Source organism: Aythya fuligula, chromosome 3, assembly GCF_009819795.1.
Source record: "Aythya fuligula isolate bAytFul2 chromosome 3, bAytFul2.pri, whole genome shotgun sequence".
Classification (NCBI taxonomy): Eukaryota; Metazoa; Chordata; class Aves; order Anseriformes; family Anatidae; genus Aythya; species Aythya fuligula.
In genome coordinates, this window is record NC_045561.1 from 34,529,753 (window position 1) to 34,555,488 (window position 25,736).

General features: G+C 41.9%; 1 protein-coding gene across 7 annotated transcripts in view; it reads left to right on the forward strand.

Moving 5' to 3' along the window:
- Nucleotides 1-25,736, forward strand: part of DAAM2 (dishevelled associated activator of morphogenesis 2) — a 190,849-nt gene that overhangs the window by 1,155 nt on the left and 163,958 nt on the right. For 5 of the 7 annotated variants that reach the window (XM_032185840.1, XM_032185843.1, XM_032185845.1 and 2 more), the window contains exon 2: nt 15,905-16,039. The gene's annotated coding sequence lies outside the window, so the exon portion shown is untranslated. Of the gene's footprint in view, nt 1-15,904; nt 16,040-23,409; nt 23,506-25,736 lie in introns of those variants that run through there. The other 2 variants (XM_032185842.1, XM_032185846.1) reach the window with 1 other exon arrangement.

The window sequence follows — 25,736 nt, forward strand, 5'->3', positions numbered from 1 at the left end:
TTCTGGGGCCACAGCTGTCATCCTCAGTGGCATCTTCCCTAATCAAACCCTTGACAGAACCAGCTGGTTTCCCCAGGTGGGTGGAAGTGTTTGTTTCTTCCTGTATGAAGCTCGTGTACTTAGCTAGCACTGGCAGCTCTAGAAAGTTCTTTGTCATCTAGAGGGTGCTTGCTGTGGGCAGGTGCTGGAGGGAGACCTGATGCTCTTGAACATGAGCGTGAAGCTGGGCTGAGAAGCAGGAGCTAAGTGAGTTGCACAATGTAGTGCGGTATGCTACTTGTAATTGGCTTCAGCCAACAAGCAGTTGCAAGAAAGGCTGTTGCAAGTCACTGTTCCCTGGGCTGAGTTGTTTTGGTGAGAGAATAAGTCTGCAAATGCTTTTACCCCTGGAGGTAGCAGAGTGCGTTGATGGGGGCAGGAGGAAGTGAAGGTGAGGATGGGGAGAAGAGAGTTTTACAGGAATCACCCCTGCAGAATGAAACTGGGCAGAATTAGCTGTCCTGAAAGCAACTGCAGGCACATCCCTATCTCTGTGACTGTGTGGTTGATGTAGCCAGTGTGCTGGGTGGTGTGATGTGGTGGTCCTTACTGGGCAGATATTGAAGGTCTAATTGCTGCTGGGGGTGCTATGCTGTGCAAAGCGAGGTAGATTGAACTGAAGAAAAAGCGACTGTACTGAGTGCATGTGTAGGGGAGCCTGTGATCCTAGAGCTGGGAATGTACTTTGGAAGTGGAGCCTTCGGACTTAGAAGGAGTTGATTTGGGGTTTGCGCTGCTTTACCCTGATATATCAGAACCCCTTTCCTCTCCCTGCTTTATTTCTTACCGGATTTTGCTCCCAGCAGCTTAGTAGCTCCTTTTCCTAGAAACTACTTTATTGTGTTGGCTGGCAATGTGAAGGAAAACAAATCCTTAAAAACTGTAATAATTTGTTAGGAACCTGTTTGCACCAGTAAAAGCTTGAGAGCTTTAACATCTGAGACAAGTGTCTGGGAGCAAAGGATACTTTATTTGATTCAGCACTTAATCTGTTTCAAGTGCATTGGGCAATTTAGAACTAACAGATGCAAAACTGGAGAAAGCTGCGAGGGTGGGAAGAGGGACCAAGGAGGAGAAAATTCCACATTTGTGGTAATTTAAGCTGACTGCTTCCTTTCCGTTTCAGTTTCTCACTCCGTCCTCCACCCTGGAATCCCACTGGGGAATTACACAACTTGCAGGGTGCTGTGAGTTTGGAAGTTCCTTGTGGGCTGTTTAGGGGAAAAGTTATCCCCTCTGGGGGAAGGATGGGAGGGGGACTGGGAAAAGAGTTACTGATCTTGCAAGAGATAAACAGTGTCTCATAAGAAGTCATGGGCATCCAAACTCAGCATTCTTGAGTTTGGATTCCCTATATCAGCCAGGGAAATGATAGTTCTTCCACTGATGGACACTACCCTTAGATGTGTATGAAATAATCACAATGCAGACAGGGCAGATGTCTTTTCAGTTTTGCTTTGTGAAACAGAAAGCAGTTCCCTATTAGAGTTTGACAGTCACAGTGCAGCCCTGAGGTTTTAGAGGTCTATATTATGTGTACTGAAATGCTGTCTCATGGTTTCAGAGAGCTGAGTAAGCAAATTCTCTGAATATCTTAGTGGCCTTACCACACTGTATCACTTATCTGCTGCTGTTCCTGCTGGTTATTTTGATTGTGTTTCTCACGTAGAGCAGAGATCATTCAGTTCATCTTGAAATCAGTTCCAAAAATTTTCCTTACTAAGTCCAGACATGGCATGCACTGACTGCATTTTTTTGGCAGGGAGGCACGAGAGCTCAAAGGCATCTCTCAGATAGTTCTGATTTTGCTCCATCTGCTTTAATTGCCATAAAAATTCCCCCAAGGTCCGATGGAATCCCAGAAAACCATCTAGTCACCCCAGGCCAGCCATCTGACCCAGCTGTTGAGCAACCAGGGGACACCATTTCCTGACACTTAGGGGAAAGATGTGTGGGAGGTTTGGCTCTTGGTGCTTTAATTGTTATGAATTTTCAAACCTGGGTCAATCCTATGGTGATCTGACCCTCTCTCTTCCCTGTTCCTGCAGCCCCAGGTGAGCACAGCATGTTCCTCAATTAAAAGAAAACTGACTGCTTTAATTTTCATTGGGTGGAACAATTTGTATTTTCTTCTGCTTTTTGTTGTATTATTGATTGACAGTAGTGTCTCTAATACTCTTCTGTTTCACCAGCCATGCTTCCTAATAACCTGCTCCTTTGAAATGATGCAATTCTAGAAAACTGGTAGTCGTATGACTCAGGATCTATACTAACACACAGTAAATCTGACTCATTTCTCCTCTTTTGGCAGTTCCATTTAACACTGAAGTTCCTTCTGTTTGGTACTCCTCTGTGTGTATCAGGCTTATCTTCCAAGCTCTGTGTAGGTATTAAATTTCATAGAGCTATGTAAATTAGTTGAATGGGATTTATTAGGATGGGTTCTCAGCCAGTGTAAATAGGTGTGAGGCTCCCATGTAGCTAGGACAAATGTATTTCAGCTGAGGATTTGGCTCAGTGCCTTCATAGTGGTAATGAGTGACCTGAGGCACAGACAGTGCAAGCCTGCTGTCATTTGTACTAGTCAAAGTTTTTTTGTAATTCTGTATTGTTCAGAAAACTTATTCTAGGCTTCAATTAGAAGTAAGTTCAAATAGCATCAGAATTTGGTCCAGAGAAACTGAGTCCCAAGTTGTGCAAAGTAACCTGTAATTTTGGCTCTTTATTTTTAGCGTCTCGTTAAGGCACTGAGATGCTTGAAAACTAAGACAGCCAAAATTATAAGCTGCTTTTGAAATGTTGGCTGACTGGCTTGGGCAAATCTACACAGTGGGTTTGATTCTTCTCACGTGCTTTTTACAGCAGTGTAACTCTCTGCAAGTCAGCGAAGTTACTGCTGTTTCACAGCAGCAGAAGTCACAGAGGAATGTACCCCATGTTGCCAGAAGCTCCCATGAGCTTTGGTATGTCAGTCCTGTGCTCATATTCTGTTTTTCTTGAAATATCCAGGATGTGCCCTGCTTTGATTTGCTGAGAACCACGTAGCCACATGACCATGAACACATCGCACACTAAGCATTGCCACTGGCAACACAGGCTCAAGATTTCTTAGGGCTGTCTGTTAAATGTGAGCCTGATAATGGTCAAACACGCTTTTCCCTACCAAGTATTTCCCTTAAGGTTTGTGTCCAGTATATATGCTGTCCAGATTTCATGTTGCATGTTAGATTTATATTTTCAATTTGTTTTCCAAGTGGTATTTCAACACTTGAAATTCTGGCTTCTCCAGTGATCTCTGTGGTGTCAGATAATATCTTCTCATAGTAGGAGTTTTTTAGTTTGGGGACAACGCTGAGTAACAAACCTGACCAAGAGAAGCTCCTGTGGTTTCTGGGTTTAGTAGAAAAGTTATTCTGAGAGTATTGCAGGCTTATACCAGTGATAAGGGTTCTCTGGAGTTAGGAATTAGACTTAAGGTGGAAAGAGGGAAGTAGATAAGAAAGGGACAAGATGGAATTTAAGGAGTAGGGGCTGGAGATCAGAATGATGTGTTTAGACTGCAGGAAAATGGTAAGAGAGGTAACCTTGAGGAACAGAGGAAAACTTGGCAGTGAGGGAGGAATAGGCTCCCTCCCTGAATAACAAGTGCTTGCTCACTTCCTAGTTTTGCTGACTTCAAAGTGATAATAACTGCAGTTGATATTACTGGTCATGAGCTTTGAAGTTGACATTTGCTTTCATTCAGAGTATTTTCTTCTTCACTGTGTCCCAAAATGACTTAAATGCAGGCAATGCTTGTGCCAGCCCAGCTCTTCTCTGAACTGAGGACAAAGCATATCTGTGGTACCCAAAAGCTCTCCTCTGTCTCCTTGGTGTATCACTTTTTAAAGAAGGTATTAACAAGGAAGCATTTTTACTCTTACAGCTTTTATTTTTCAAGGTAGTGAACAAGCCTGATTTGAGGGACTTTGTATTTTGTTTGCTCTTTCAAGGAGCAATGCTTTTATCTGCTTAAATAGTTGAATTAATAAGCCATGAAGTCTTAAGAAACTGCAGTTTACACAATACCCCATAGGAAAATGTTTGTCTTAAAAGTAAGTCATCAGGTCCAATTTTGCTTTTTAAGGTCTGTGCTGAAGATACGTTCCCAGGGGATTTCTGTAAATTAAAAAAGGAAATACATGTACTGTAGGGAGAAGGAACGCTTCTGCCAATGAGCATAATCAAGGCTGGGTTTGATCATGCAAGTCTACGTTTCATGGCTTTGATATCATGCAGCAAGATGCTTCTCCCAGGACAAAGCTGTGGGAAGAGATGAGAAATCTCAGGGGATAGGTCCACTGGTAGCTATTAAACCTGATTATCTGGCTGTACTCCCATCTTCTGGTCCTGAACAACTAAAAGAATTGAGCAGGAGTAGGGTCAGACCATGTATGGTATTTTTGTTTGCTTTCCCTAACCATTTACAGCTGACCATTACTTGGAGATAAGATACTAGTTTTGATGGACTTCTGACCTGAGCCATTGAAGTCAATTTCTATATTCCTGTGGTCTTCAAGAGTCAAAACACTGAAGATCCTTTGATGTTTCAGCTGTTCTGTGCAGGAGAAACAGTCATACTCCTAAAATGTGGGCTGAGGAGCCTGACCAGGTACTTCATAAACCTTCAGAAACTTATTCACGTTTTAGAGAAGTCTTTTCAATGTCAAGAATGAACATGGAGAAAATATACTTTCATTTTTAGTACTGTCTGTACCTTGCCAGTGAAAGAAAGCGACTGGCAGCTCTCCCTGTTCCCCATTTCAAAACTGGATTACAAACACTGTCAATTTTTTGCAGAAAGGATTTAATTTGCTAGCATTCCTCCAGTTATTTTTAGAAATGCTTTGCATTTTCTTTTGATTTAAATATTTCTCTAAATCTCAACATTTCAATCAGGTGTATTTATCAATACTATGTTTAATGAATAACAAATATTGCCAGTGCTTCCATTTTCTAGGGAAGCTCAGTGCTTTTAAAAAAAAGTTTAAGGCTATTTTTAGATGTTTCAGGCTGGTCTTGAAAAATCATTAATCTATTTGCACGCTCTTGGTCCTAGGCTGTCATCTGTTTTCTTTCAAATCTCAGAAGGCTGTGACAGAAATATGTGGGAATTCCATGTTGCTCTGCATCAGCCTGCCAATTCTGCTCCTTTCCTTGTCAGGTCAAAGAGAGCAACCTTTTCAAGAAGGAATGAAACTACTGTAGAACCCTATAAGCATCCTTGCCTCTGCTGATCTGTGTGTAGAAGTTTCCTGGACTCTTTTAACATTTAACATGTAACGTGATTTCCCTCTAACATGGAACTATTTCGTTCCCCCAAAATGTTACAACAGTCCAGTTCCTCTCTGAAAACCTGTAGTCAATATATCATCAGCCACTGGATCTGTATTTTCCATTGATTTAAGATCAAGCCCTTGAGTGCAGTGGGTATGGTATGCTCATTAACCAGATTGTTTCTGATGGAACTGAAGCAATGCTCTATTTAACCAGCATAAGTTAAACCATGAGAATATTGTCTTCAATCTTACATTATATCAATGTGTGAGGATAAAGGGAAGAGATTTTATATAGTTAGCAATTTATTTTTCCATTCAGCAGTTTCCTTTGAAAAATTTCCAAGCACTTTACAAATATTAATGGACTTAGCACTCCATGAAACTAAGGCACGGCTTATTCAGATGCCTGCAACCTGACAGGAGTCTGCACTATTGTATAAACACTCTCATTGCAGGTAGGTTAGACACCCCCTCCTCCTTTTTATTTTTCAGTTATGTGTATATCCTCCGACATGTTACTTTGATGAAGGCATGGCAATTAACTAAAATATTGTAACACCACATTTATCATTGTTATCTTTTGTCTCCTGCCTTTTAGGCAAGCCATGTATTCACCCAAACTGTACTTCTCCTAGAATACAAGTTTATCACCCTACTGCAAAGGATTTGTACTCCTCCCCTTCCTTTCTTCTCCTAAACCTATGTTCTGCACCCCCCTCCCCCCCCCCCCCCCCCCCCCCCCCCCCCCCCCCCCCCCCCCCCAAGCATCTACTTATATTTCCCAATTCTTCTCTTTACCTCCTCCACCCTTCATTTAGGCTTTTGCCTGGCTTGAGTGGTACTCACACTTAGGTACTCCCAGTAATGACTGCTTGTAAGAGACCTGCTCTAACTGGGTAGAATGGGCTTACTTGTTAGATTAAACAGCACAAAATTGCAGAGAGGGTTTGTCAGGGTGTCATTCTTCCTTACAAATGTTGTCAGGAATGGAGCCATCCTTTTGTGCAGACAGTCTTGGTTTTCTCACTGAGTCACTGGCTATTAAGCTGAGATGCCTGGACTGTGAGTACCCTGCTTAAATCCATTTGGCAGAATCCTGACCCCCTCCAGGCAGGCGACCCCATCAGCATCTGCACAACAGATGAAAGAAAGCAAGATCTTGACCAAACATGAGGGGACGTTAGTCCTTTGCTACTTTTGCAGCCGTGTATACAGAGGGAACCAATTAAACTATGTTTCTAACAGCTGAATGCACAGAGAGACAGTTGGTTTTGTTCTTGCCTGTTCTCTGATCTGTCAGCATCCTCCTGCACTGTTATTCAGGGATAGAGTAATAACCATACTAGGGCCCTGCCAATATGAACTGTCTTCCAACTGTGCCCTACTGAGATATGAACTTGCCCTCCTTGCTTGTTTCATACTTTTACTGCCCTGAGGGTCAGGCATCCCAATGAGTGAATTTCTCTGGCTCTGTTGTAGAGGCCCTGAAATGTGTTGCCAATGCCAGAAGTACAAAGCTTGACCTTAGCCTTTCATCGTCAGCAGGATTCAGGCAGCCTGTGTGAATGTTACAAAGTCTTTGGCACTCACCATTGCTACGTTATAGGGAGAAAAACAGATGCATTTTCTGACTAGGTGAAATTTGCCTTGGGGGACCCATGAACTGTTTTCCAGCTGTGTCTGGGCTTATCTAGAGTAGCTTCATGTACCTGCTGGGGGACATGTGTTAAGCTATAAATGTCCAACTGTGCCCTTTGTGACACATTTTATGTTTAAACAGAGGCAAAATTTAGCAGGCAACTCCACACTGCCTCATCTTCTGCTTACTTACAATGGTGATGTTTAGTATGTTCACATCTATTGGGCCATCTCTAGAGGACCATACTCTTTCTGATTTACACATCTGTTAGTGTAGCTAAGCTACTGTGAAATGGGAGCCTTATCTAAGAAAATACTGTAAATACAAACTGGAGTTGATCTAATATAAAACATCAATATAAAAATATTCTATCACTGCACTTTTCATAAAAAGTGGTTGAAGAAAACTGCTTCATCAGACTTGAGAATTAATTTTTCAGTTACTGGCCTTGATTTTTGCAAGATACATCAACAGAGAGAACTGGAGGAACGGACTTGTCTGCACCTACAATTCAGATTACGTGCACATCAGTATTTTGCTTTTTCTCACTTTTCAGATATAATATTATCCACAGATTTATGTATTTTTATCCATAGGGAATTCTTCTTCAAAGAAGAAATTATGCTCTCTATAATCAGGTATCAAAGGTCAGGGAAATGATACTATACCTCTGTACAGTGAAATGCCTAATTTGTCATTGTCAGCTGCTTTAAACTAAGAATGAGAATGGCTGCCTCACTTCAGGCCATAAAGCTTACCTTATTCTACTTCTCACTGGTCATTTGGAAAGTTAATGTGTGACATTAGTGGGATAAATGTTCCATGGAGTCTCCTGGGCTGCATTGTCTGGGGCTGTAGGAAACAGGACATGAAGACCTTGTTGTCCTATACTCCCATGAATGCACATGACACAGGATCCAATTGAACATCCTACAGCCCCTGGTGACATATGGGAGTGCAGCAGATTAAAATGGAAGCAGATGGTGAAAAAGTCTCCCCTGTGTGTTGCCTTGTCTTGTCTTTCAGGGATGTTGCCTTAAGTCTTTGATCCAAATAGCCTGCTGAGGAAATATGTCTCTGAGATATGATGAAACAGCGCTGGAAACGCCGTGTTCAGTTCTGGGTACTCAATACTGAATGGTTACACACAGTGTATGAGGGATACGGAGAGACTTCAGTTATCCCTTGGAGTGCTCATTAGTCATGGTCTTTTGGGATTCTTTAGCTCTTTCAGGAATAAATATAATTCACAAAGAAGCTAGAGGGCGCTTGGCAATTTGTTGCCAGACTTGATGATAACACCTCCAGAGAAATAGGAAATATCCTCAAGACTTCCATTAAAAATCCCCCTATTTTTATCTTGGGCTTGCTTCTGCTGGCTGGCCACTACTATTAATTGCCCTTAGGTGTTTGCACATGTCAGGATATGTGCTTTCCAATGTGTTATCTATTTGTCTGTGCACCTGCCCACCTGTTTGTAATGAAACAGCCCAGGCTGTGTGAATGCATAAGCTGTATTTTCTATGTTTCCTGTTTAAACTGCATAGCCATAAGTTCATGAGTTCCCTAGGTTCCTATAGTTGCATTTGGATTTCTAAAGCTGAATTTCACACCAAAGTTTTGGGGGCTTGTTTCTAGGGCCTGATTTGGCCATTTGATTGGATCACACACTTTGTATCTTGTGCGGCTGATAAAATGGGGAATGGTGGGCCCTGTAGCTACAGTGAAGCTCCCCAACAAATGTACTGGTGGGTATCACAAAAAGCACTTCTCCCAGTTCAGTATACCTTGAAATAGTCTAAGAAGTCTCCATGTATCAAAGATGCCAAGCTGGATTTATTCGGGATCTCTGGACTTCAGTTACGTTCTGAGTGTCCCATGAAGCCTTGGGGTTACAGTCAATGTTGTACTACTCCTAGGTAAACACAGCCAGACTTAAGTTTGTTTATCGGTCACTGTGCGTGGTTCTTAAAACACCAAGCTAACTTTTACATATTCACTGAGGAGACACAGTAATCACCGCATTATATTAGCGTCTGCGTATCTGACACACCCAGTGATTTGTTTGCAGACTTTCCCACACCCTCAGAGTTGCCACTTCTTAGTTTGGGTCATTTTTTACATGGCTGTGTCAGATATAATTTTCCCTCCAGATATTTTTGGGTGTAGCTGATTGCAGCAAGGACAGAGGATAAGAGAAGTCTGCTGCTTGGAGGATGATGTGCAGCTCACCTGAGTTACATCATTAGAGAGCATTAGAACATTTCATGTTTTGTTTTTTAGCTTTCCTTGCACACACACACATGTACCTTCTATCCATACAGTCACAACTGTTATTTCTTTCTGTCCTTCTTCCTTTACCCAGCAGTGGAACATGATAGTCCTGAGAATCTAATATGGGCCTAACCAGACCCCACCACACTGAACCACAGGGCTGATACAGGCCTTTCATTTTCTTATTGCCATTTGGTATCAGTAGGAAGATTTCATTATATTCCTGTTTCATCAGGCCTGTGTGCTGTATCAAAGAGTCAGTGTGGTTACGTTTATTAGTGCTTTATGATTTTTTGCCTTACTTGGACTGTGTCAGCTATTGGAGGTCTCCAGCTGGCAAATGGTGTCACAGAGCTGACTAAGTGGCCCCTTGTCCTGCCTGCTTTGCTAACTGTGCTGAGCCAAGCAGTATCTGTCAAAGTACATGGAAGGGAAGGAAGGATTTCGTTTACTCAAGCAAACAAATGAGCTGTAGATGGGAGCGATGCTGCTGCTTTGGCCATTAATTACAGGCTGCACACTTTTCAAGTACCAAAAGCCAAGCAACCTCCACCTTTCTTAATACTTGGATGAGAGACCAACGTCTATAGGAAGCAGTGCTGGTAATTTAGAGGCTTATATAAACCTTGATGCAGGTTTAAGACTGAAATCTGAGAGGAATTTGATATTAATGGGGTATCAAAGTTTCTTGCCTGTGCTCCACAGTGCTTTGGAGCACTAAATTAGTCATCTCTGAGGTAAGGATTAAAGGTTTGTGTAGCAAAATGTGTAGTTCTCAGGTACTTGTCATGAGGCACATTATGAGTGGGACACAGTTTAATACAGCTGCCTTTTATTTCTGGTTTCTGTTTGTCCTCTGGCTGCTTGTTTCTGACTCTCCACAGACCCTTAACAAACTGTCCTCTTTCAAAAAGAAATTGATATAGATCATCTCTTGGACTCCACCTCTCTGTGTCTGGGAGTTATGTTCTACTGAGCCAACTTCAGGACCACATTTACAAGAAATATTAATTACTTGTGGATCCTTCAGTTTTTACATTCTAAATTTGTACAGTTCGTGATGTGGGTGTCCTCTGTAGCTGCAGCTCCAGAAATGGGTCTCATCTTTCTTAAGATTTAAACAGCTGCACTTTGGCAACAACAGCTATCACTACCTGTGTAGCAACGGTAAGTACCAGCTGAGTAGGGACTACTGTCTGCTACTGAGGTCATCTCTTCCATTGTAGTGACTGTTTTTAAAATACCACAGCTTGGGAGTTGCTTGGAGTGTCTCTTCATACGTTGGCTTGGCACTGACCTACGTGGCTGTGAGGCAGTGCTTCTTGGTTACTTTCCTGAGAACTTACTGTGACTAGCTCCATGTGGTACAAGAGATGGGTAAACAATGCAGCAACCCCTGCTTTTCCATACCTGCTGCGCTAAGATTGAGGTTGCCTGGAAAATTCAACAAGTGTAGAAAGCGGCATGCTGGAGTAGTGTCACAGCCTTATCCTTCCGTGTGTGTAAGCTGAATTTGTTGGGGGAGTTCTGGCTGCTCCTTTGCACAAATACAATAATTCTCCTGAGCTCTCACTAGCATGTTTCTGTGAACAGGGTGCACCATACTGTGCAAAACCTCCACATACTTCACAGATAATGTGATCTAGGTTTTTTTCTGAGGTTTCAGTGGAACTTGACGAGTGGTGATTTAGAGCTGAACAAGAAGCAAGGCTGGAGAAGCATGCTAAATATTTTTCTTGTTTAGCTGAGTTGTCTAATACTGGAACTGGAGAAGACGAGCTTGCACAAAGCCTTCTGATACTGACTCTGAGTCAGGCGTTGTTATCCCTCTTTTAGAGAGTCAGAAACAAGAATTGGCTTGCCCATGCCCACACAGAAATGCACAGCTAGAGTCAGCATTACAGCTTGGTTACTCAGACACACACGGACGTGCACCATGTATCACACTTCTTCCTACCCTACTTGCTGTAAAGTAGGGACGCTTCTTGTGCAGTGGTCAGATGCATACTCTTTGTTCTATTGCTGTCTTTCATGAGTATGCTTTTTCTCTTTTTAGTGTAATTTCATTTTTAATCTAAAAGTGTTCATGAATAAAGTAATCCTAGTCAATGTGTTGCAGTTTCTTAACTGTAAAAATGTCTCCTTGAGCCTGGATTGTTTGTAACTGTAGAGCTTTCTGTTGTTGGCTCTCCTAGACAAACTGGTGTGTACCAGTGGAAAGCAGGAGAGGACATGAGAGAGTGGTAGAAGGAAAATTCCCTTGCCATAGCAAAACACAACACTGAAAATTAGAGAACAACGAATGTAATGGAAAGCAGCAAGTTCTAAAAGATTTAGAAAACGTCAGGTCGATGCTGAGGTTGAGACTTGTGTTTCCTGTCTGTTGATAGTTTTTGAATGCCTTTGCCTCTCCCTAAATGTTGGGCATAACTGTTTGTGTCAACTTCCCTAGGCTGAGAGCAGAATCTGCAGGTCCTTTCCTTTAAAGCCTTTGGAATTTACATAACCCTGCAATTGTAGCAATGCAAAATGTGGCTCTGGTTACAATAACATGGGTTTAGGGAACGCAGGGAGAGATTGTAGTGGCAAAGGCACAAAAGCAAAACAAAACAAAACCCTACATGCTGTTTTAATTTTCAGCAGCCACGTGAGAACTGTCCTCCAGTTCCTAGCTATAAATAAATCTCTGCCGTCATAGGAAGACAAAAAAACAAAACAAAACAAAAAAACAGTTCACATTCCTCCCAGCATTTTCTTAAGGTTATAAAATAAAGGAAAGGTAAATATTTCAAAAGCAGAGTGTGTCTGTGCTGAGGAATGCTAAATTGGTACTCAAGGGGGTTGATATTTGCATCAAGTGAAGAAATTTGGCATTAAACCACTCTTTCTCTGCTCCATCTCCACCAGCTGTTTTGAGAAAATCACTTAGGACTGCATATGGATAATGCGCCAGGCAATGCTTCTTAAGCCCCAGGGGTACACTGCCCCAGTGTCAGCTGAGGCAGGAGCTTTCTTTGCAATGAATGAGGACTACACAGAAGCGTGCCTGTTGCTTGTTCTTCTCGGAAGTTACATCCTAGTCCTGTTACGTGTTGTGTTAGGAAGATGGGGACTTGGTGCCAGGGTTTTTCCACTTTCCCGGTCACTTGGGGTTAGGCCTGCAGCTTGCTCCTTTGAAGAGATGCAGAATTAATGGGAATGCTCTTCATGCCTTTTCTCCAGCTTTGAATACTCATTTATTAGACTTAACTTGAAGGACAGGATGGATAGAAGGTTGTATAAGGTATTAGGTTGTAGAACTGGGAGTTTTGTTGCATTGGCTCTCTAACCAGGAAAAAAAAAAATCATTTGCACAGAAGTGATAAAATATCTATGTCTATGGTACATCTGTTTTCCAGAAGCCATAGCAATAGTGAAAGCTGAAACAGGGAAGCTTTCTGGAATATACTTGTATTCCTGGAACAGCAATGGGGAGCAGATTGGGCATCTGAAGACAAATTCTTTGCTTCCCCTTATGGTAAAGGAGTATTGACCTGTTATGCTGGCACTGGAGCAGAAGAAAAGGTGGAGAATTAGCTTCATGATTTGGATGTGGCAACAACAACAAAAAAACATCTTAAGGTTTATCTATTCCTCTGACTGCTCAGATGCATGGAAAAATGTTCAAGTTAGTGAAGACTAGTCAAAGAGGTTGCACTTTACTGACGAGTTTTCTCTTGCGGTGACACATACAGAATCATAATTTCTCAAATTCACTACAGAATTCAGCTGGGGATGAACAAATACCAACACACTTTCCAAGGCAAACTCTTCCTGCCTTGTTGAAAAATTACCCCATATCTCCAAGTAATTTTTTCAACAGCATGAGGGAGTCAAGGGGAGAAGTGGATAGAGAATCTTGGCATCAGGTCCTGTCTCCCTTGCATTAAATCTAGCCTCCTCCTACAGAGTTGTGGTCTCAAATGAGATGTCTCATTATGGATTGAGTGGCTTAAGAAAAAAAGAAAATTGTGTTTTTCCAGCCATCCAGATTAATTAATAGAAATACCAGTGGCTGTACCACTGGCTGAAAATCTAAACAGAGTATTTTTACTCTCTTTGTTGAGATGAGGAATGGGTTTTATAGAGTTGTGAGACAAAGAAAGAGTGAGTGAATGAATGAATGAACACAGCTGTAAGATGCTGTAAAGTTTTTATTTCTGTGTGTTTAGGATGACCACATTATTCATAAGTGGTTGAGCCATGAGTGAGTTGCTCAACTTATCCCAGTAAAAAAATCTGTATGCTTACTTGGTATTATTAAAGGTTTTAATTTCTGCCACTTTACTTTGTTGAGTCATGTATTTATTCATGCTTCCTTTGTTCACTTCTTTTAGGCGACAACAGGTATTGTAGAAACACTGTCACAAGTTAGGATAGGATTTAGTTATGTGGCCACATGTTGACACGGCTAAAATATGAGCAGAAGGCTTTTGAAAAACATGTAAAGGTCATGAGATTGGGTAGTGAGATCCTGTGTCACTGACAGATGCAAAGGTACAAATGCAGAATCAAACAGCATGATCGTCAACAATGCTGTAGAAATAAGCAGGTCTGCTTGATAAATAAGCTTCTAATTATTACTTGTGGCAAAACAAATGTGGTCAGCTGTTCACATTCAGTTTCAGTGGATCAGAATGGAAAATTGTTACAATTGCGGGTGTCATAGGGTAAGCTACCCTACTTTCAGACTCATGGATGAGAAGATATAATGCCATGTGAATCACGTGGCTAAGGATAGCTCTTAAGGGAATATCAGGATAGACTGACTCAAAGTACTAATACAAGGAATGAGAGGAGATAACCTTCAGCAGAGAGACCTGGACATACCAGAAAGAGTCCAACAATGGGCTGTGAAAATGATTAAGAGTCTGGAGCATCTGACATAGGAGGAGAAGCTGGGAGAGATGAAGCTGTTTATCCTGGAGAAGAAAAGGCTTAAGGAGGTCTTATCCATGTATATAAATAGCTGATGGGGAGGAGTAAAGCAGATGTAATGAGATGCTTCTCAGTGGTGCCCCGAGACAGGGCAGGAGTTAATGGGCACTAATTGAAATACAGGAAATTCCATTCAAACATTAAAAACAAAACAATACAAATAAAAACAACATTTTTTTACTGTGAGGGTAATCGAACACTGGAAGAGGCTGCCCAGAGAGGTTGTGGAGGCACCATGCATGGAGACTCTCAAAACCTGATGGGATGGTGCCCTAACCAACCTGCTTTTGTTGCCCTCCTTTGAGCAGGGACTTTGGAGTAGACGATTGCCAAAGGTCTCTTCCAACCTCAGCTGTTCTGTGAGTCTATGATAACTTACTTGTTTTTTTTCTTATGACTGAGTCAAAACAACTATGGTCACAGGTGGCATTTATTAGCAAGACCAAGTACTATTTGGGATGTGCTGTCCTATGTCCTCTTAAAATAAGTTATTTCAGGGCAAAAACGAGGAACTGTGGTGAAAGGTTTATGGAGGGCATGTAGAATTGCTTCTTGTGCTATATATAATCGGAGGTTGAGTAGAGGACTTCACTCTCTCAAGTTTCTAATGTGTCGTCTTTCATCAGTACCAAGTTATCAAAGAAATAGATAAACAAATAAATCCTGAGTTTGCCCCATGTTGATGAATCTGTGTTAAAACTGATACTGTTTCTTCAGTGGAAAATTAGGTTAGTGAAGTGAAAACAAGGCCCTGTGTTTCTGTTATCCCCCAGACTTCAGTTTCTATGAATAAAGTTAATGCACCCACAGAATAACTGATGATTTTAATGATGTTTCTCTTAAAACATCTTAGTTAAATGCCATGGGAAGCAAACAAAGAGAAGGTCACTTTAATGGCATTTCCTAAAATGACAGTACAGCAGCAATTGTGGAATGTCTTAGAACATAATCATTTGCCTTTAATAATACCAAAAAAAACAAAAGGGGGGGTGGGGGGACAACCAACAAAACAATAACAAGAAAATTAGCTGACTGATAAAAGTAAGTAATTCATAACAGATCTCTTCTCCTAAATGTTCGAAGTCATTTCTCTAGAGCAGCTGATACAAAGAAGTCAGAGCCAATAGCTCTCTGTCAGCTGAAAACCATCTTTGTATATGTTAATCACACTGCAAGGACTTTTTTTTTTTTTTTTTTTCTAACAATGATCACTTAGGATCATTTCCTCACACTCAAAGATAGGGGTTGAGTAACCAATTGACAGTTTTGCTACAATGCAGATGCAACTGATGATGAAAATATAAAGGTACATGTGAGGTAGTCATACTACCTTTGATTCTACAGTGTACTCTGTGCACTGTTAAGTACTTCAGCAAAGAAGCATTTAAAATGCTTTTTTGACTTTGCATGCACAAATAGCACCCACTGCCTGCATCTTCTTATACCAAGTATGTACATATCAATCATTCTGGTTTCAGACAAAGCGATTCCACCAAAACACTGGAAGGCCAACCCTTTACTGAAGTTAATAGAGGCCATACTGGAACTTCTGTACACACTTCTTCTGTAATTTCATTTCAAAGTCACTGAAACATTGTAGATGCCTTTTATATTGATAGAAAGCTAGCAAACTATGTATTTGTAATTGTTTCTCCAGAATACCATCTCTACTGTCACAGCAGCTGTACTAAGTCATCTGAAGGTGAAGTTTTCCTACATGACAAGGCCTTGAACTGAACACAGAACTATACAGAGAGAGAAGAACAAATCAGAAACTACACAGATCATCCAGGTTAGTTCTGATTTACAGGATGGGCATGGGAGTAGAAATCCTGAAAATACTGGGAATGGGATTTTAGCTATCACTTTTTGTTCTGTTAATCTTTCATGATGTTACCTACATTCCCCAGGCAAGAAGGATCTTCCACTGATTGCAAGGTGGTTTTCAACACAGAGCAAGGTTACAGCAAACACTTACTGTCCCTAATTATATACAAGCCAGGTGTGTTTGGAAGCAATGTAACTCCTAATGTCATCAAAATTGTAAACTCCTACCCCTTCTGTTCTCTTTACCATGTCATTTAAATAAAATAGAACAGAACTTGAATCCAGGCTATGCTACAAGTGTTAGTCATGCTGTCACTCAGTTTGAGGGACAGCATAATAACCTGGTTTTGATTAGAATTAATCTAAACTGGAGGCATTTCTCATAAGTGAAATTCTCATAATTTTCTTCTAAGTCTTGTAAATAAGCACATTGGAAATGGTAATTTAGTAATGTTCTTGATTTTATGCTCTAATTTCCCTCTTTCCTTCCTTTTTCACTCCTCTGTTCTTCTACAGTGACCACCAATTAGAAGAAAACTTAATGTCAGCATCTTCCTCCTGAGTGCAATTTAGAATCCTTCAGGGCTTCAGTCTATTAAGAAGAGTTTGTGTATTCAGTTTGTGTGCAAAGTCTGATTATACCTAACACCTCATCATTTTCAGCATCCTTTCTGTTTCTTTCATAGTGCTTGCAGCAATCACAGGAAAAAAAAAAGCGTGAAACCTCTTTCATGTAATATTTCCACTGTACAGGATCCAAAATACTGTGAGGTTGTGTGGGTGAAGGTGCATGCTTCAGTGGATGTAAAGGAGTATATCAATTAGTAGGGCAGTGGTGAATCAGTTGTCAGGGCTCAAGCTCAATCATACTTCTGCTGAATTGAGCAGTAAGTCTTCTGCAGTTGTCTCCAGATGCATAATCCTGCCCTTCTTTCGATATTTTAAATGGGGAGAACCCAGATTTTAGAACTTCACAAACAGCTGACAGAAAAAAACACAAATGCTAAACTTCAGATTCTGTTGCCTAAAACAAAGTATGATGTTTTGCTCACAGCTTTATTTTCCTAGATATATATGAATATATATTGAAGAGGAACATGTTTACACCACATAATTTTAAATCATTAGCGTTTTATGTCTTTGAAATCTTGTGGAAAACTAGTTAATTCTCAATTAGCTGCATCCCTCGAGGTGACCAGTTTATTTTCTGGCATGTGTAGTGGTTCAGGAACAAAGAGTGCTTTTAGGAGCCCAGTATTTGTATGTACCTCTTACAAAGAATCAAGGCCAGTACCTTGTTAAATATATGCTGCTTTCTTGGCATATACCAAATCTTCTGGCTCAAGCTGCCACTGATGGAATTAAACCTTGCAAAACCTGGGTGTGTCCCTCTTCATATCCCAGTCAACTGCTTCACAGAGAGAGCGATGTATTTTTTTGTCTCCAGAGCAATTCAGTCTTGCTGGTAATCACACACATACCATTCAGCACCCCACTAGAGCATGGGTGCTCTTCATTCCCAGTGAGCTTCACTGTCTTGCCAAGTCCAACAAAGATGGCTTACACCCTTCTTCTCCACAGCCTTCACCCATTACAGTCAAGGAGGTTTCCAAGAGAGCAACTCAGCATCCTTTGCTGAAAAGTAAGGAGCCACATTTCCGTAGGAACTTTGTCCCATTTCCAGGACTCCTAAGCATACAGGAATTCCTGTAAAGAAAGCCAAGTATTCTCCAGGAAAGTGTGTGTCACAAATTAGGGCAGCTTCTATGTGATGGAAGTTATGTCCAGGAAAATCAGGGTGGGTTAGCCGTGGTGCAACAGAGGAAAAAGAAAAAACAGCCAAAGCCTCAAAAGCCAGAATAAAGAGCTTGGCCATTGAGTACTGAGACTAAATGTCATTTGTAATTAATTGCTGTAATAAGGTCAGCTGGCTTCCTAATTGATTTCAGCTTCTTACTAAGGGATCAGTGCTGCCAATTAGTTTGCATGTAAACTTCAGAGGACATGAATAATCTAAGTTTAGCAAGCCGCACTGACCATAACTAATAATCCCTCTTGCTCTTCTGCAAAGAATACACAATAAGCAAATGTTGTTCCCTGTCTGGCATCACAGGTGGAACCAGGACTTGTTCCTCCAGCTGCTTACTTCCTCTGAGGTGCTACAAAGCTCTTAGAAGAACTGGCAACCTTGAAGTCACTTTTGAAGGAAGAGCGTTTCCTAGGCAGAATAGGAGCAGTGTGATAGCTCCATCACCAGTAGTGTAAAGAAAAGCATATTTAGCTGGAGCTCCCTGTCTGCTGAACAGCTGTTTCAAGAGCCATGAGTCCTTTACAAAACCCAAGGCTGTTCTAAGCTGGCATCAGTCTTAATGTACCTTGATCAGTTATAGACTGCAAAGACAGCAGGCCAATTTAAAAACAGCAATTACTTCTTTACTGTGGTCTTGTGCTAGCCAGAAGTCAACCAGAGATAGAGATATGGCCTAGATCCTGTCACAAATTAAAAAGTAGAAATATCCTTTGCCTTTCCCAACTTTTGACACTTCACTGTTTTTTTTTGTACCATGTACATTTCCAGCTACTGGTTCCTTCACATAGACTTTGCTTTGATTTTTTTTTTTTTTTTTTTTGAAGGTCACTGAGGTCTGTGTATTCATAGCTATAGAATACCTACGTTTCTGGCTGTTTTAATGTCTGTTCTTGTTTGGGACAAGACACGGTGATCCTCATCATTGCTAATTCAGTGATGGTCAATACAATATCAGACGTTCCGTAAATGGTTCCAAAACTTAGAACAAGCTCTTGAGTCCCTCCCTGCCAAGCAGCTAAACAAATCCATGGATGTAAATAAAAGGAAATAAATGAATATGCACACAAGTGAAAGGAAATAAAATGAATACAAGGAAAAAATAGTTTTCCACAGTGTCAGGAATACAATGCATCAGATGCAAGCTAACTTAAATAGCAATAGGCTCTGTCACAGTTTTACTCAAACATCTACATGTGTGCACTTATGTAAATATACTCATACACATGTATGTACATATATTGTTATTAATCAGGTGGAATGCAATCTCATGTCTTTAATATTTTTAATTTTCAATTAATATTTTAAATTTTCAATTAATAATGACTATTATTTCATTTGAGCATTGTCCAGATTCCTACTTTTTTAAAGTTCAAAACATGTTCTCAAACTTCTGGATTAACACAATAACGTGGGTTAGGGTTCAAAAGCTCTTATCTGAAATTTATATACTCCAGAATTGTGTATGTATACTCCCCATCCTCAGTTGTCAGAAAGTCAGTGGGTGTGGAATTTAACCCTCAGATCTGATGGTCTGGTTTGAACCCAAAGATAAAAACAGTTTTAAAGAATTTTAGAAGAATTATATTATCTAAAAGAATGTATATGTATGTATGTCTGTATTGTACTGACTATATACTCCTTGTTTCAGCCCCTCAGAGATAGGGGACAATCTCATGTGGTTCTGTGATAAGGGTAGTTATGTCCCATCACCCATGCTATATCCGATGTCACTGCATACTACTAATAAAAATAAATAAAAGTAAAAAAAATAAATAAAAATAATAAATTTACCCTGCATGGCACACTCAAGAGATATGCAAAATATTGTGTGGCATTTCAGAGACTGGCAGACATGCAGAAATAACATCTGTAGGGAGGGTGTGAAAACCCTACTAATTCTGTAGCCTGTGGTGACTGAGCAGAAGAAGCCTTTGACCCTGTATCTTCACTGGGTGGTGGTGTCAGGCATGGAAGGCAGCCGAGCTCACAGAGCCACGGTGTTTAATCTCATTGTCAGATGGAACAGGCAGCCTGGCACTGGATCTGCTCTCACAATGGGCACTGTTGTTGTTAGATTAATATACCCGTGTCCTTTTGTGTTAACAATGAATCAGACAAACAATTTAGATTTCCAGAGGTGGAGCAACATCTTACAGAAGCTTTTGCTTCTGCATTCTACAAGGAATCTGCTTTTGAGCAGCACATCATCTCTTTTGTTTGGGATGTCCCTTTACCCTTGTCTTTTCATTCCTTTCAGGGCCCCCAAAGGGCTCTGTTTAAATCTATATAGATGTTTGATCCATTTGCTTCTTCCAGTTCAGAGCAATTAGATGTGAGTTTTTGAGGGCTGAATGTCTGCAGTTTGGGACTGGTATTTTTCACACAAGGGAGCAATAAAAAAATAAATAAATAAAACACGAGAAAGTAAGAAACTGGGGGAAAATCTTTGGTTTGGTGTTGTCAGTGGGGCCAGTACTTCGTGGGCTTCATCCATGGAGTCTGTCACTCTCCATAAATAATACTATAGCTTTTGTTTCTCACTTTGATGGTCAGAGCCTAAAAATGCTTTGATGGTTTTATTCCTAAATTCTAGAGGAACTGCCTGTGTAAGTACATTTGTGCAGTCCTGGGACATAGAAACTATGTCATATGCTGCTCAGAAAGAGCAATGGCAGTTTTCTTGCCTGGTAGCTTCTGAATTTGTCCCCTGTAAGCTGAACACACCAAAATACTTACTGTTGAAGGTCACCTCTTGTGCAAGGGGATTACTCTGCAGAATTAAACATTTTTGCAAACTACAACACTTTTCAGCTTTCACTGAGGTATCTGCAGTTCAGTCTGTACTAATAAAAAAGCTGGCTTCTCCAGCAGCCTTCATCCTGGGCTGTTATTAATACAAGCACTGAATTATATAACACCCCAGTTTAATGTACTTTTCTGTTTTGGGGAAGTGGTCACAGAAAGGATCAATGATTTATCTAGTTGAATGTAGTTCTGACTGAATATCGAAGCGTGCAGCAGGATCTGAATGCTGTGTCCTTTATTTTATTTAATATACCACACGTTTCTCCTGCAGCCAGTAATAGAAAACAGGAGTTGTGCTGTAACCATTAGACAATGCTCTGTCAATGGAACATCCAGATGCTGCGGTGAGAGAGGGGGGACGGCTTTCGCATGGGTTTATAAGGACTCTAAGGAACAACATATGTAAGGAATAGCAGATATTCTTAATTTATCTTAACATTTATAGTGGTTCGATCATTCTAGTCCAATGGCACACGCCTGTTTCCTGCTGGGTGCTTTCTGGTGTTTTGCACGTTCCTGTTTCGTGTGTGCAGAGTGATAGAGCACCGCTTTCACTCCCCCCAAGGCCCAGTTTCTCTCCATCATCGTTTTTTTGCCATTCAGATCCCCATCTGCTGCAGCAGCTAACTCTGCCTTCTTGTAGGCAGACTGCCTAGCTGTTTTGAACATATCGGCCTAACCTTAGCTGAAATATCAACTGGAGCATGAGCTTTGCCTTAAAGATGAGTGTTTTGTTAACTTTTAACTAATGATCAAGACAAAGGCCATTTATCTCGCTACGCTGTATCATAATAAATGGCAGAGTGCTCTAAGTGAGGTTGTGCTGGTAATGTGAACCCATCTAGCCTTTGTCCCTTGGCCTGCTGCTGCAGGTTTGTTTCCAGCTGGGTACAGCTCTCTGGCTCCAGGTCCTTTGCTGTTCGAAGGGGACAACATAGGGACAGCAAGAGAAGGAATCAGTTCTGCCTCTCCTCTCAGCAACTCTTTCCTCTTCCTATGAGAAACTGAGGGGATAGGGGGAAAAGGGGGAGAAAAAGCCAGATAGACAGCACTGGCAAGGGAAGGGAGAAGGTCTCTACTTCCCTAAAGAAGAACCAATGTCATGCAGAAGGGGGAAGAGGAGTGCAGGGGCAGGACTTAGAGGATGAGATGAAGGAAGCAGTGGGCAGACCTGTGAATGCAAACTGGGGATTAATAGACCAATGGAAATGTGAGTGGAAGGGGGCTCTGACAGTCATCAGATCTCATCTGCTGTGCATCACATCTGATTTGCATGTGTAAATCATGTAAAACTTTCCCAAGCTTTACGCAGAGAAAGGCAGGAGCATAGCACAGCTCATGCTAGAGGAACGCTGATGGGTCCCTGTGGTTTAATACAAGGCTATTAATGCTGAAGATTATAATTTAGCAGCGTGGCTATGCGGCTACTTTGCTTACAGGGCAGAAGGTGTACGTGCTGTGCCAGTAGTTAGCGGATACCTACTGAGCCTGTTTGTGAGGGACCATTGGCACTGAAAAGGCTGGATTCTCCCTTTGTTTAGCACCCACCTCCTTTCACCGTAGGGTCAAAGAACAGAAAGGCACCACGTCAGGCTGTTATATCCAGTATGTACCCTTCATGTGCTCTCTGTGCTTGGTGGATGTAAGGGCAGAAGGAGCAGGACGGGGGTGGTTCAGCTTCATCTCATTTGGTTTGGCCTGCTGACCTGAAGGGGGATTTTTCCAGGTAACTCTGCCTTTTTCAGTTGCACCGTTACACCCGTACATATTTGTATGTATATGACTTCGACTTGCGCTGTGTTGATGTGTGTTGTCAGCATGAGAGTTTGGTTATTGTAATGAAAACAAATGGCTTACACATACGGAGAGCAAACCATATATTTCCACGGGTTACAGAGAGAGATTTTGCAGATGGTGTTACTGTCTCTGAACTTCAGCGTTCCTGTCTCACAGAGAATGCGGCTTCTCCCACTGCAGATGGCAGCGCACACGGGCAGAAAAATCCCTGTATTAATCTAGCTGTTAATATCAGGTGCGGTTGAAAGTGAAGTCAGAAAGCAGAAATGAGGTTGGGAGCAGCGGGTTACACTGCCTTAAAGCTCTCTGAAGAGTGACCAAGGAGGAAAAACTGGGAAAGCAGGGCTTTAACAGTCAAGCTGCATCCTCTCCACTACAGGGGATGAAATCACTTAGGGACCAAATGTGGGGATGTGGCCAGGGGTGCGCAGGGTGAGAGTGGAGGTGTCAAACTCGGAAGGGAAGGGAAGGGAAGGGAAGGGAAGGGAAGGGAAGGGAAGGGAAGGGAAGGGAAGGGAAGGGAAGGGAAGGGAAGGGAAGGGAAGGGAAGGGAAGGGAAGGGAAGGGAAGGGAAGGGAAGGGAAGCAGGCGGGCCACGGCCACACGGCAGCGCCCGAAAGCCTTCTCCGGGAGCTGCGAGGCTGCCGCCCCGAGCGCGCAGCCGGCGTGCGGAGCGGGCCCCTTTAAGAAGGCGCAGCGCGGTAGCAGGGGCAGGCCCTGCCTCCTGCCTCCCGCAGCCCTGCAGCGGGGCTGGGGCCGGCTCGGGGCTGGCTCCGGCTCCGGCTCCGGGGAGCAGTTCCTCTCGGGCTGGGTCCTAGCGAGCGAGCGCACGCAGCAGCAGCAGCAGCAGCAGCAGCAGCAGCCGCCGCCGCCGCGGCCCCGCTCGCTCCCTCAGCAGCATCCAGCGGCGAGGAGCTGAGCGCTCCCGCCTGGCTCCCGGACGCGGGATGGACGTGCCTGAGCGCTGAGCTCAGCGGCTGTAAAAAGTGAGCAGGAAAATCCACAGCTGGATGAAATCGGTAAGTCAAACGCAAGTCACATCCTCCTCTCCGGGCTGCAGTTTTCCAGTCTCTTCATTTGTAATGCTTTTAGCAGGCTGCTTTTTTTTTTTTTTTTTTTTTTTTTTTTTTTTTTTTTTTTAATCGACTTCTGAGCGGAGCAGCTGGGAAAACATGGAGGCAAAACAAAAGTGTAAAAAAAAAAATCTTTGAGCATTTGTCACTGTTTGCTCTCCTGGTTTGCAATCCTTTTTTCGCGTTGACGCTTTGCTGCACGAGTGGGGAAGGGGAAACCGGCAAATGTTTTTTGCACGGGGGGGAAGAAAGCTGGGAAGAGTCGCAATTGGCTTTTCTCGTGGAGATGATTAAAGAGGGAGATTTGAAAGAAAGACTTCCACGAAGCTTGAAGGGACTTGTCATTTACTTTTCCAGAGTAAAAGCAAATGTCGTGTTAAACGCTTCTAAAATGCGGTCAGGTGCGTGCGGCAGGGATAAGAATCCTTTTAAAAAAACGCGTTATCGGTGGAAATCTGGATGCAGAAGGACTGCTGAGCAAATGTTGCATGTGTATGTTTAAATTTAACTAAATGCATTGGCAGCTCTGGAAAAGCAGAGGCATTAAATGCATTTTTCTCGGCATTGGACAGAGGGCGCTGTTGCTGCATCTGGCATAACCTTGAAGAAACCAGGGATCTGGTAAAACTCGTGAAAAATCAAGTAGAGATAAAATGGTTTAAACAATTAAAACAGAAATTTTTCACGCATGCAGAAAACTACAGCATATAACATTCAATCAGAGCAGTCAATGGTTTCAATTTTGTTCTCTTATGGGTTTTTGTTTGTTTGTTTTTAAAGTGATAATCTAATTTATAAAGAAAAATATAAATTCTGATGATCAGATCAGGTTCAGAAATTATAATTTGAATAATGTTCCTGCTGTCTTTTCTGGAAGGTGTTGTGGGGTCAGCCTGGTTGAGAAGGAGAGGAAAAGCGTAGAGTCTCTTGACATAAATGTTATTTTACTACTGATGTAGGGTATAAGGAAGAACTCTCACTCAGTGTTACTCAAACTGCAGGCTGGAAGTAGGCATCTGATGCAGAAACATCCTTTATGTCTAGCACAAATGTGCTGCAGAGGTTGGAGACCTAGAAACTGAACATTAAGACCTTTTAACCCCAGTCACTGAACCTCTTATTGTCAGGTAGTTTGGGGAAAGGAGAAGGCACGTGTTCAGGCTGGCATAAGTGTTCTTCATAGAAATCCTGGTCCTGCTACTGGGACAAGAGGCAAGTAATTGTGCTATATCCTCTCTGTATATAGAGAAGAAGAGTTAGAGAATACAGTAGTAGACTAACCATACTGTTGGGTATGATACTTGCATATGCACAGCTAGATGAGTATAATGACACTCTGCTGCTCTGTGGACTAGGAATTTGTGTTTCCTTGAATCAAAGGCTTTGAAAGGAATAAAGTTATTTATTTTAACCAATGTAGTTCTACTGTGAATAGAGAAGGACCAAAGCCATCAAGTTCCTGTCTCATGCACCATCTATTTGAACTTGATGTTTCTGTTATGTCCTGGGGCTTTGGCTGTGCCTTGAACAAGGTGTTTCTGTCTGGCTTTATTCCTGTTACTTAAAAATCACTTGCAGCAGAATGGAAAGATTTGCACGTTTTGAGTCCCTAATGTGAGGCTTGCTGGGCAAAGCAGATTAAAAGAACTGAATGACCGTATGGACTCCAGTCATTCAGACTCACAATTATTGCACCTCATTGAGGAGTTCAGACTGCTACTGCATCTGCTGATTCAGTGGAGTATGAGAGCAAAGTCAACTTTCTTAACTGCAAGAGACTGTTAAACAGTTACTGTGAGTCCATGCATCCTTGAGATATTAGAATTTCATCAGGAAAAAAAAGCAATTTCTTTACACTTGTTCATTAAACACCCATGTATGAATGGTCCTTCGAGATGATTTACTGGATCAAGGGGAGGATTTCCCTCTTCAGCTCATCTCACTGGTGCCTACTAGTTCAGAGATCTCAGCCTGCAGCTTCAGTAACTTGTTGAAGAATCTTTTCTTTTCCCCTTCCCTTCCTGCAAACTACGTGATGGGATTACTCAGATGTCCCCCTTGTATTGTAAAGAACATGGTGCACCCCTTGGCAGTGGAGCAAGTTTACTGAGGATGCATAAAGCTAACAGGCTTCCTGAGGCATTTGACCCTAACAGATGCTTCTCTTGGTAGGAGGC